This window comes from Aythya ferina (genome assembly GCF_964211825.1).
Source record: "Aythya ferina genome assembly, chromosome: 3".
NCBI classification, from domain to species: domain Eukaryota; kingdom Metazoa; phylum Chordata; class Aves; order Anseriformes; family Anatidae; genus Aythya; species Aythya ferina.
Window position 1 is genome coordinate 20,424,442 of NC_140298.1, and position 12,249 is coordinate 20,436,690.

Genomic DNA, 12,249 nt, shown 5'->3' on the forward strand with positions numbered 1-12,249 from the left:
GATTCCTTGTAACTTTCACAGTAGTTTGTTAATTTGTGATGAAAAATCAAGGCTTTATTCAACAGACAAACTTCATTAATTACTCATGAGAAAACCAAAACACATCATGGCATAATTTTGGTGCCTGTAGGCCATGCTTTTTTGCTACACTACATACTTTATTATATGCCATGCTCCTCACTGAGCCAAAACAGATTTGAATTGTGTCTTACAGAGGATGCAGTAGATGAATCTAGCTTTCAAAGACACATTTTACCTGGAGATATTTCCCATGTAGCACAATATTTGAACTCTTTATTAGGAACCGAATATTGCAAGACTGAAAATGCTTAATAATACATGTTAAGTTTTGCATTATTGACCTTAAAGCCAGTCAGTGAACATAGGCCCAAGTATATTTCATATATAGGAAAAGAGAGAAACTAACACCGTTTCATAGGCACAAAAGTGAATGACTACAAAGAAACTAAAAGCAGTATCTTCAGTATTGCCATACAAAATCACATCACAAGTATTAATGAGGTCACGGTATCTTTGCGTGGTAGAGATGAGCTAGTATCCCTGCTTGCAGAAAGCAGAACTGAGTGAGACTCAGGGAACAAGTGATACATGTCCATAGAGGTGAATGGCACCTGAGGACTTCAAATCTATCTGTATTTTTGAGGTCTATTCCTGCCCCACAAAATATATAGTATGAGTTCAAACAGGGTTTCTAAGCAGAGGTTGCAGAAGTTCCAGCTCTAAACCTCCACCAAACCACCCTATAGAGTTTTGGCAAAAGCACAAGTCTAAGTAACTGAGGCTCTTCAAGAGGCTAGAACTTGCCTAAAGTTAGCAAAGTAAATCCTCTATGAGGTGTTAATATTCCCTCCCCTCACCACAAAGCCCACTGAGGAATTTCAACATTGTGACATTTTCAAATTACCAAACTGAAATACTTTACATGTTAGTAAAATGCATTGTGCCGACCATGTTTTAACAAAGATCATTTATCACCTCTGGAAAGTTGCTGAGTAAATCCTTTTGACTTTGTGCTATCCCATTCATCCTTGTTTCAAATAATGTAATTCTAACATTGTATTGATATTCTTTTAGATTTTTTTCCCCTTCTTTTCCATTTAGAACTGGTTTCTACATACATTTGATGCAACTAAGTTTTATTATTTGTCTCCTTATGGAAGAATGCAGAAGACGTGCTCAGCTATATTGATCTCTGAGGAAATGTGGATGAGGTAGATAATGTGAAACCTTTTTGTCATTACTAACAGTTATATAGGTTGTGGAAACTTTCAGTGTTTGGCTGACTAGATAAGTTGATGCACTCACATTTATTTGATTGGAAAAGTATGGGGAGTAAACTGTGTCACCCCAGTTTCTGTAATGGAATTGATCTTTTGCGTATTAACACTTTTCTATTACAGGGAAGGAACTATGAGAGTAGAAACACCCCTTTCTTTCTGCTAGAATATTTGGGAGACCAGTCTCAAAGAAAAGGGAAAAAAACTAAACAAGTTAAGAGGGACAATGATAGCACACAAGGCAAAGTGCTGAACTTTTCCACCTATAACCTTCAGAAACTGAAGGAGAAAGATATTATTGCTCTTGACTTTATTAGCTCCCTGCATCTCTTCCATCTGTGACAGACCTATCCCCTGCTTTCCATGGTCTGGGGGAGGTGCAAGTGGTAGGTACTTGTTAGGTTTTAGTTCAGTTGCAGAAGCAAAGACTGGTTCTTAGCTTGCCTCTGCTAGCTGGAATACCAGGTGGTAAGTTGGTTTATATACAACTTGTTTAGGAGTTTGCCTAAAAGGTGAATGAATAAAAACAGAATGAGGCCCCTTTCAGTGGAAAACAATCGCTTAAGTGACTTTTTTTTTTTTTTTTCATTCTAGTTCCTCTCTATTTGCTCAGCATCTCAGCTCAGCCACTTTCTCTGAGTTTCCAGAATGCATTCAACATCTGCTTGACTAAAGACACTGAGACACATACATACAAACCTCTGCAAGCAAGTCTAAACCATGAAGTCTTAATTCTGGATCCAGGCTGTACTTCCCACTGGTCATAAAGAGATCTTTCACTCCTCTCTCATCACTCTTTCCCTCCCCACGTATGTTACTGCTTTCTTGTCTGAACCCATTCAACCCTCTGCTTTGGGGAGACAGGGAATAATCAAATTAAGACATTTTTATTTTTCAAGATGTATGCTTTTGTTGATTTGATTTACAGTATGAGCACAAAAAGCAGATGGATTGGCTTCAGTGAGGCAGAAGTATCTTGGCAGCTGGGAAAAGGGATCATTTTAAATACCATTGCTGTGACAATGTGGTCAATTCATGACATAGGATTACTGCTGTACCCAGTCCATGGAGGTAAAAAGCAGAAAGACAATATTGCTGCTGCCTTCACCTGTTGGCTTTGAGGACCAGCTCTAACTAGAATGCAGCTGTCAGAGACAGCCTTTCAGCAGACAGCAAACAAAAGCAAAGTTGCATCCACAGTCCTACCTGGCATGCTTTACAGCTGAGACCCAGCAAACCATTGCTACTGGACAAAGCTGTCCTTGTTGTAAATATCTGCGTATGAGACTGATATGCAGACTTTTCTGAAAATAGACTGCATAGTGCCTTTTCAACCATAATCTCCCTTCCTGCTCCCCTGCACCCCTAAATGCTAAATGCATTTACTTCACTGGTTTCTCTCAGTTTTTCTTTCTCTGCAGTCCTACAAGCTGGTGAGCTGGCACAAGAGATGTTGTCATGAGACCTATTAGCACTTTTAATATATATATTATTATTTAACATCAGCTTTCCCTGTGTATTAAAATACAAATCCATTAGGTTCACATCCATATGGTCAATCTTCTTTCCAAGTTGGTTCCTGACTGACCCACAATACAATTCCTGATGATGATTGACATAAAGCTTATCTAATCACAGCAACTCCTGCACAAACTATAGGCTCTGTCCTGTCCTTTGTGACCCCTTATGCATTTCAGCTTTACATATAAGTTTAGACTAGCACTTTTTTTTAATCCATTCTTACTTTAAACTAAACAAATCTCTGCCATGATTGTTAAAATTGGAAGATACAAGCACACAAGTTGTCAGGTAAAATTTAAAATGAACATGTTGTGCAAATAGGCAAGGTAATGCATGGTAGACAAGAGACACAGCTCAGAAAACCTGGCATAGAGGCACTGGCTTTAATTAGCTGTACCAATTAATGTTGTCCAAGAATATGGCCTGATTCTTAAGAGAATGTTTTGGATGTGTTAGAAAAATTGGGTGTATAAATTATAGCTGCCCTTATGACACTTTAACTTGAACGACCAGTACTTTATTCAGTCAACTACAATAGGTCTCACTGTCCTTGGCAGAATTACAGAGGTAATATTTTTTAACATGGATGAGCAGCTCTTGAACAATTTCTCCAATGTATTAAGCATGAACAAGCTTTTCTCAACATCAGGTGTGCATGTCTTCTTTTTGCATCCATTTTTCTTCAACACACATATTTATTGTGGCCATTACAGGGAGGGAAACTTCCCTTCCAATAAATGTTTGTCTTCTCCTCCATCCCTTTTATGGGAACACCCCAAACAGATGGAATGATCTTGTTTCATATACTTGCCTTATTTATTTATATAATCAAAGAAAATATTCACTATTGTTGAAGTATATTGCTATGAATTCTTTGTAGCTCACAAATGAAGTTGCAGGCAAAAATGAAGACAGGCTAGGATAGATACTTCACTAAAGACTCCATTTTGCAGATTCCTATTGACAAGAAACCTCACTAGTTTAAAGAGATCTTGTATTACTCACAAAATTGCAAGCTGAGCTAAAACACAAAAGTAGAAAAAGTTTGGGGGCCTTGAAATATCCTCTACTGACAGCTGGACATAAAGGATTTGTAAACTGATGGATTAAGATGTAAGTATCTTCCCCCTGCACTCGGCTCTGCTCGGCTCTGGTGAGGCCGCACCTTGAGTACTGTGTTCAGCTTTGGGCCCCTCACTACAAGAAGGACATGGAGGTGCTTGAGAGTCCAGAGAAGGGCTATGAAGGTGGTGAAGGGCTTGGAGCACAAGTCCTGTGAGGAGCGGCTGAGGGAGCTGGGGTTGTTTAGTTTGGAGAAGAGGAGGCTCAGGGGAGACCTCATTGCTCTCTGCAGCTACCTGAAAGGAAGGTGTGGGGAACTTGGGGTCAGCCTCTTCTCACAGATAAACAGTGATAGGACTAGAGGGAATGGCCTCGAGTTGCGCCAGGGGAAGTTTAGGTTGGCAATGAGGAGACATTTCTTCTCAGAAAGAGCAGTCAGGCATTGGAATGGGTTGCCCAGGGAGGTGGTGGAGTCACCATCCCTGGGGGTGTTCAAGGAAAGGTTGGATGTGGTGCTTAGGGACATGCTTTATGGATGAATAGGGGGATGGTTGGACCAGATGATCTTGGAGGTCTTAATGATTCCAACCTTAATGATTCTATGATTCTAAAAGAAACACAGAACATATATAACAACATAACTAGTACAGATAGGTACACATTATTTCATCAAACTCTGTATCTTAGATTCTTTACTTTCACAAAGAAAATTGCCACCTGTTAGGGATTAAAAACAGAATATTCTTATTCTTTAATGCTAAGGATTTCATCTTTTCATTATCAATCTATTGCCAAAGCAGAGTTCCCCTCTGCCCTGCCCCCCCCCCCCCCAATTTTACTAATTTTTTATAATGTATTGCCTTGTAGTCATATTTTTTCCTTAGGTGAAGTACTGGTTACTTTTACAGAAGACCCTAACAAAGATTTAAAAAAAAAATGAGACAAATGTGCATCCTTAAGTGGATATATGTGCATATATTTATACCATGCACATCCTGAAGAAAATTATGTATTTTAAATTTTATTACTATTACTTACTTCAAAGAAAAAGGTAGTCTGAACTTAATCCTGCTGTTTTTCTGAAGTTCAGAAATAAAGTCTAGCAATATAAGACATACAGAAAGACTTTTCCAGCCTACACAAAGTAGCATATTGAAAGAAAATGCCTTCATTTGCTTGGCTAAATTCTTATTTTAATTATTTGAGACTCCAAACTTCCTTTTTCTTTAAGTGGTATTCCTTAAAGTATGTCTTCTCAGCTCAAGTGTCAGATCAATTAATTTTTTCTCTCTTTGTTTGCTCTAGAGGAGACTTCTTTTATTACAAGAAAAGAAAAAAAAAAGTACATATGTGATAGTAACTTTAATTATTGAAGGTTTTTGACACCACCGATGAAAACGCTCCCTACAAAGTCAGCTTTGAGCATAGCCAGTGACAATACTGTGAAGGTCAGTGTTCAGATTAACTTGCTCACTGTAAAAACATATGGCAGATTTTTGTACTAATAGAAACAGTAGCGTGTGAACTGATTAAAAAAGTGAAAAACATATCCAGAATAATTAGAAGCCTCTGACACCAAGCAACTAAACAAGCTTCCTTAGGAAACAGAAACTTAAAACTGATGTCCTTGTCTGTTTCATCTAATCTAAGGTGACTTTGATTCCAAGAAACATTTTTTATAAATTAAGTTCCTTCTGAGACATTTGCCTGGCAGAATTCAGATCGATGGAAACAGAACCCTGATATCTTCCCTAATATTAAGCACATTGCACATCAGCATCCTGATTTTTCTCCCCTTTCAGGATGTAAATCAAGGAACCTTCATGGAAATCAGCAAGAATTAGGCCCAAGAGCTTTCAGTGAATGACGGAATTAATTTTTGGCTGGCAGACTCTTATGAAAACTGATTAGTATTTTTCACAAATCAGCTTAATGACAAGTAAGCCCTCATACACCAGACATTGGATTAGATGAGGGAACTGGGCAGTTCTTTGCACCAGAGAAAAAGAAAAAATATACTTTGATACTGTGACCATTGTGTATGTAACTCAAGACTGACGAAGATGATGAGTAAAAGTAAGCATGAGACTTTCCTAAGACAGCTGACGATATATTGAAAGGAACAGAAGTTTTGGAGAATAAATTAAATACTCTTGGTGAATAAAATAATCTCCCTTCCCAGTTTTATACATATTATACACACACACACATATACATAAATAAAAAGAGTGAAAATGGAGTGTTAGATGATGAAAGAGAAGTCAATGGATATCCTTTGAAAGAGAGATTCTGGAAACCATTTAGTGAAACACAGAGAAAGCCTTCTCCTTCCTCCATTTGTCCCCTGCCTTCCAATTAGGTCTTTTGAAAGACCACTGTTCTGGATAAAATACGGTTGCTCAAATGTTTCCCTTCAAGGTGAACACCCAAACTAAGTTACACTAAATAAATAAAGTCCATCCATTAGTTGTCTAAAAACAAAACAAAATGAAATAACAGGAATATAGACACTTTTTAAAATAAACAATCAGGAAAAAAACAACTTCCAATATCTTGGTCACTATTCATGCATCTAGTTGATGGCATGGAACAGAATGCTGTGGGGTGAAGTGTCATATTTTACACGTCTAGGTTACTCAGCACAGTTTACTATTATGTGGCCAAAAACGTAGCATAAGGAACAAATAGCATCTGAGGATGAAAAAAAAAAAAACAAACAAACAACCCTCTCCCCTAAGCAGTAATAATTGGATTTGGGGCTCTCTCCAGCATGAATCAGCATTTATGGCATCTGGCCCATGGACCAGATGCTGTAGGACTTTGGAGGAGTTTGGAAGCGTCCAGTTAATGGCAGCAAATGGCTGTTAAAGGAAGAACCAAGACAGAAATAGAGGAGAAAGACAATGCTTTCACCAAAGTCCACTTCACAGTTTGAAGGGCTGGCAGGATCTAAGCCATCATTTGCATTGTTTGAAAAGGATGGAGATAACATTTTTCCTCTGGAGAGTTTGTGGGTGAGTGAATAAAAAAATCAAGTGCTCACCTATTTTTTTTATTTTTATTTATGTAAAGAAAAGCAAATCAGCTTTGATTTAACGTAATATGGTTGAATTAATTATTTCAAGAAGTGGAAGGATGTATTACCTCCTACATTGTATCAGCTCCCTTAAACAGGTCATTCACTATTTGAACCACCTCACCATTTCAATAAATTCTACATTTTTCTACAGCTGTAGGACAGCTTGGCATACTAATTCTGCTAACGTGGCAAACTAAGAGAGCCCAAAATGCCACAGAATATTTTGGTCCATGAAAAAAGGTAAGAAAGACATGGTAAAAAAAAAAAAATAGTAATTTCACAATCTGTATCTTTCCTTCCAATAACTCACAATTTATTTTTTTTTCCAAGTCTTCAGTGAATTCTGTATCTTTAGGAGAGCTCAGGCCTGGTGAATTAAAACTTTATAGCACTGTATGATTGTGTGAAAACTTTTAAAACCCATGTGAAAGCTGCAAACAAGTAGTAGAGTTAGTGGTGTCTTTGTTGATGACACCTATATTTTAAAGAGCGTTAACATTTACATCAGATCAACAAAGATGTCCAACAACAAAGAATGAATGATAATGATATAGAATAAATGAGAAATATCAGGGAACAGACAACTGCTGCAATGAAGTTGAGAAATACAGTATCCAATATATCATGACCAACAAAGTTAAACTAACGAGATTTAGTAATCAACAGCTTCTCAGTGACACATCTTATTTTGACTGCCAGATAGAGGACACGTACAAGACCTCATTTCAGTTCTGTCTTTCCTTTACTTCTGGATTTGTGTAGTCATTTGATCAGTCTGTCGCTGTGATGGTGAGCAGCACAACTCTGGAAATTTTCCAGCAAAATGCTGTTCATTTTGAACTGGAAAGTGAGATGCTACCACACAGTCCGAAATGTTTATGGTGTTCTACAAACATTACAGCTAACATTTTAGCTGGAAAAAAGTTCCCAAATGGCTGAGGAGGGAATGAACATCCCTCTTTCTCCTTTTTCTGTAGCTTTGCTATTTAGCCACCACTCACAATTTATGTACTATGTATTTTCTGGAACATGCCAGACCCTGCTCAGGTCTCTTGGCTAAAATGGTTGAGTGCCATAACTACCAGTTATAAGCCCAGCTAATCTACAGTGTATATATATAAATATATGTTGTTATATATTTCATCAGACATATGTAAGATGGAGGAGACACTTCCAGCAGCCCGCACAAAAAAAATAAAAAAAAAAAAAAGCCTTTTCTATGCATATACATATGTATGTACTTATATACTAGAACAGCTCTGAAAAATCAAATGGAGGGAAACTCCACAACAGCCAGAAGTAGCTGTAGCTTGAGCATCACCTAAGACACTACAGTAAGGCATCCCTATGGGTTTTCCCTCACCTTAATCCACATGAAGAACAATGCAAGAAGATGATGAATCACAGGATCAGCAAGAAAATAGGGTAGTACATAAAGACATAAAACAGCTGTCCAATGGTTGGACAAAGTCTCTCTGCTGTGTTAAAAAGGAGGAGGAATGGGATACAGGGAAGGAGGAAATCTCCTTCAGCTTGGAAATAGAGCCTCTGCTTCCACACCAATGGGGTGTTCAGCAGTTCATCAGAACTAACAGCCCAACTGCTTTTTCTTCTGGTCGGTGCAATAACAATGGGAAGTTAAAGGTTTTATTAAGTGCCTAAATAATTTGGTTGCAGAAATTAAATGGAATTAACAGTCATCACTTAGCATTTAAAATCATTCGGCAATTAATAGTCATCACTCATGCATTTTCAAAGTTCCCTCCTTAAATGAAAAGAAAAAAAAATCTTCAGAGGAAGCTTTATAATCTTATTTTAATTTTTCTTGAATAAATCTTGTCTGGAACAGCTTTCAGAAAGAGATGACTTACCAGTTATGATTTAATCAACAGCCATTTGAAATAAATATTTCAAAACTTCCCATTCTACATGCAACATGAATATCTCAGGAGAAAAAAAGCATGGAATCCTCTGAAATTATGAAAATTTGAACACAGTCTGTATTTTTAAATGTCATATTATAATTTGCTCTGTGCTGACCCATTTGCTACGGTAACATTGGCCAAGAATCACTTCGCAGACTCTGCTAACAGACACAGCCTGTGATGGAAGCTGGAAGAGGGAAGAAAAGGCATGTTTGATCACAAGAGTATCAGCTCCAGTTGGGGTTTACACAGCCCAAAAGTAAAGGATTGGAAAACTTATAAAAAATGAATGGATGGGAAGAAATAAATGCAAAAAGAGCCAGAACTACAAAAGAGCCCATGGACGAGAACAGTTCGACATGCATTTGATGAGTGCGGTGGAGGAAGGCAGCAGTAAGAAATCACCCAGAGCAAAGGCAGCTCTCCATGCTCAGGTACACAGCAGAGTGGCAGCAAAGGGACCCATTGTAGCAGAGCCAACGGAATCAGACGCAAAAGTATCATAGAATGTTTTTTTATTTTTTATTTTTAAGTTTATGTGAATGTATTGCAGGATAAAGCTGGATTCTTTTGTTACAATTTTCCTCTCTGTCCCTGTCCTAGAGAAGATTTTCATTAATTGGCTGCCTGCAGGACTGACTTTGGAAATAGATGCCCCCCCAGTACCTATGAACCTTACTCAAAAGGAAACATCACTCATTACTGTCTCTCTCTCCTGTAAGAGATGCAAGACAATGAAACAGATACACAGATGATGCTTATTCACCTTATTTTTTTTTAATTATTATTTTTTTTATACCCTCTATTCATCACTAGCTTAAATTTGAACGTGGTTGGTAATTCCTACCAGGAACATTTTCATGTATTTTATTCACCATTTTGCCCTTTGACTACTCAAAGAATGTACTGGGATCCTCTCTATATTTGAATTAATGTGTTTCTCTGTTCAGCATGAAATGCTGCTTTCTTGCTTATCTCTATAAAGAGAAGCCGGAATTATCTTTCCTTGCCTTATCTCACATTGGTGACACAAACTGTTCCTAACCAGTAATGAGACCAGAACATACAAACAAGTTTTATTTTTATAAGCGTTTTTCCTACCTACATAGGAACTTGGAAAGGAAACTGGTAAAAATAATCCATCCTGGTGAAAATTTGACTGCATATATAATAAACTCAATATAATTAGATTTCTTAATCAAAATTAACCTTGAGAAACCAGACAAATAGCTCGGCTTACTTTTTTACCAGACTGTGATACTTAAATTGTTAGCAAGAGACAATACTACCAGGAAAACTAAGATTCAGTCATTCAGTCCACTTTCAAGACAGACTCTAGATTTCCCTCAAAGTTGTACCAGTTGTACATTTTCGTAAGATTTTGGTTTTTGCTAACCGTTCTTAAAAAGAGACTGAAAACAGAGATGTGAAGTGTTGGTAACTATTCTTGTGTGCATTTTGCTCCTTGCTTAGAGACTCACAGGATGACTACAGTTGTAGAGTCACATCATTAGGTCACCACAAAATTTTAAGGAAAGTGTAGCAGTTCCCCTCCTCCTCTCTCTATTTCCCCCATCCTCCCACTCCCCAAGCAGCATACCACTAATTGCTCTTGCCACTTACTGATTTTACTTTAAGTCTTTTCAAGAGAATTGTCATTTATAGTCTGCAATTCAAGACTGTTATTCCCTTTTCAAAAGAATCAACTATATTGAACGGGAAAACCCACCCTATAACTATTTATAAATATAGTTTTAAAGGAATTCTCAGATTTTTGTTGCTAACTGCTCACTTGGGTTGAAATGTGATGCACTTGTTGGCAGTGTTGCCCCAGAGGGACTGCAGTGAGACAGACTTACTCAAGCTTCACTTGAACACAGAAATGAAAATCAATAAACAATTTGAACTTCTCAGAAGAGAATTTTTCTCCTCTAATGAATATACAAGCTTGGTTACAGCTTAATTTAAAGATTGAATTTAGTGTGTGTTTTTTCCCTGCACCAGGAGCATGACAAACACAAGCTTCAAGTGACACGTCCCAAAGGGAGACTTATTGTTAAAAAAAAAAAAAAAGAAAAAAGAAAAAAAGAAAAAGATAATAAACAAAAAAATCCCCAGCCCCATGACAGTGAGCTACCCTAAGAACACAAAACTCACAGGCAATTGCAAAATGGATCTACTCTGTAGGTGGCTGCACAACCCTCTGAACTTTTAGTTCCTGGTGGGGCAAGTTTTTTAAAGCACATATTTTTATGTGTTTTTATAAGACTACAGATAGAGTCTTGTGATGTAGATGTACAGTTGTAAACTGTCTGAATGCAGGATAAATGTATTTGTGTTTTGTAAGCTAGTTTCTCAAACACGCACAATCTTATGTGTTTGTGTCTTTTGCTTTCAGTATTGGAGCATGTTAATAATGTCATTTTCTGTAGCGATGAATTCATTAAACAAAGAAAAATGACTGTGGAATCACTGTTTCCAAAATAAGATTCACTTGCAACATTCCTGGTAAACCACTTTTGCTATCTGGTGGTGCATCTTGGCAAAGCCATCAGTTGAAATGCACAAAAGTAATTGAGCCAAAGAATAAAATGTTGTACACATCGAGAAATAGACTTGAATTGGAAACGTTGATCTCTTCTGTGCAAAATGGAAACCAGATAAACCAGCTTTTACATAAAAACACAAAACAGCTAAGTCACATAATAAAACAAGATTTATTTCAAAAACAGTCCTGGAAATATTGTGTTCTGAAAAAAAAAGTGGGAATATAAATGTACTGGAATAACTGAACTGGTAGAAATCTGTACTTTCAGGTACCTAGGTCCAATTCCTTAACATCCATAGGATACATCCTAAGATTGTTTACCATTGTACAGGAAATGTAGGAGTCTCAATTTGTTGTACAGGATAAAAAGCTGGATCAACATGCACTGCTGCATCCTTTGCGAAAAGAACTCTCGTCATCAGTTGTTAACCTTACATACAGTTGAGAATGAATTTGATTCTTTCTGTAGCATGCTATCAACATGGATATTAGGTAGCTTGGTGTTCCAAACCAACCCAGTTAGAGGCTGTCCTTTTTTTTTTTTTTTTTCCCCAGTAAAGAAAATCCTAGATGTCTTCAGCCCCTGAACTCTTTTTCATGTTTGTAATCTTTACACCCCACTCAAAGGGATCTCTAAAGCTTTTCATTTAAACTACAATTATTCTTTTGTCTACTGGGAACCCAGTGCAAAGATGATGTCCTGCGTGCAAGAAGCAAGCAAGCTGAATATTAATTAATGAACACTACTTAATATGCAGAAGAAGAGGAGCAACAATCAGTCGTGAGCCCTACATATTAACTGGTAGATCATTGTTA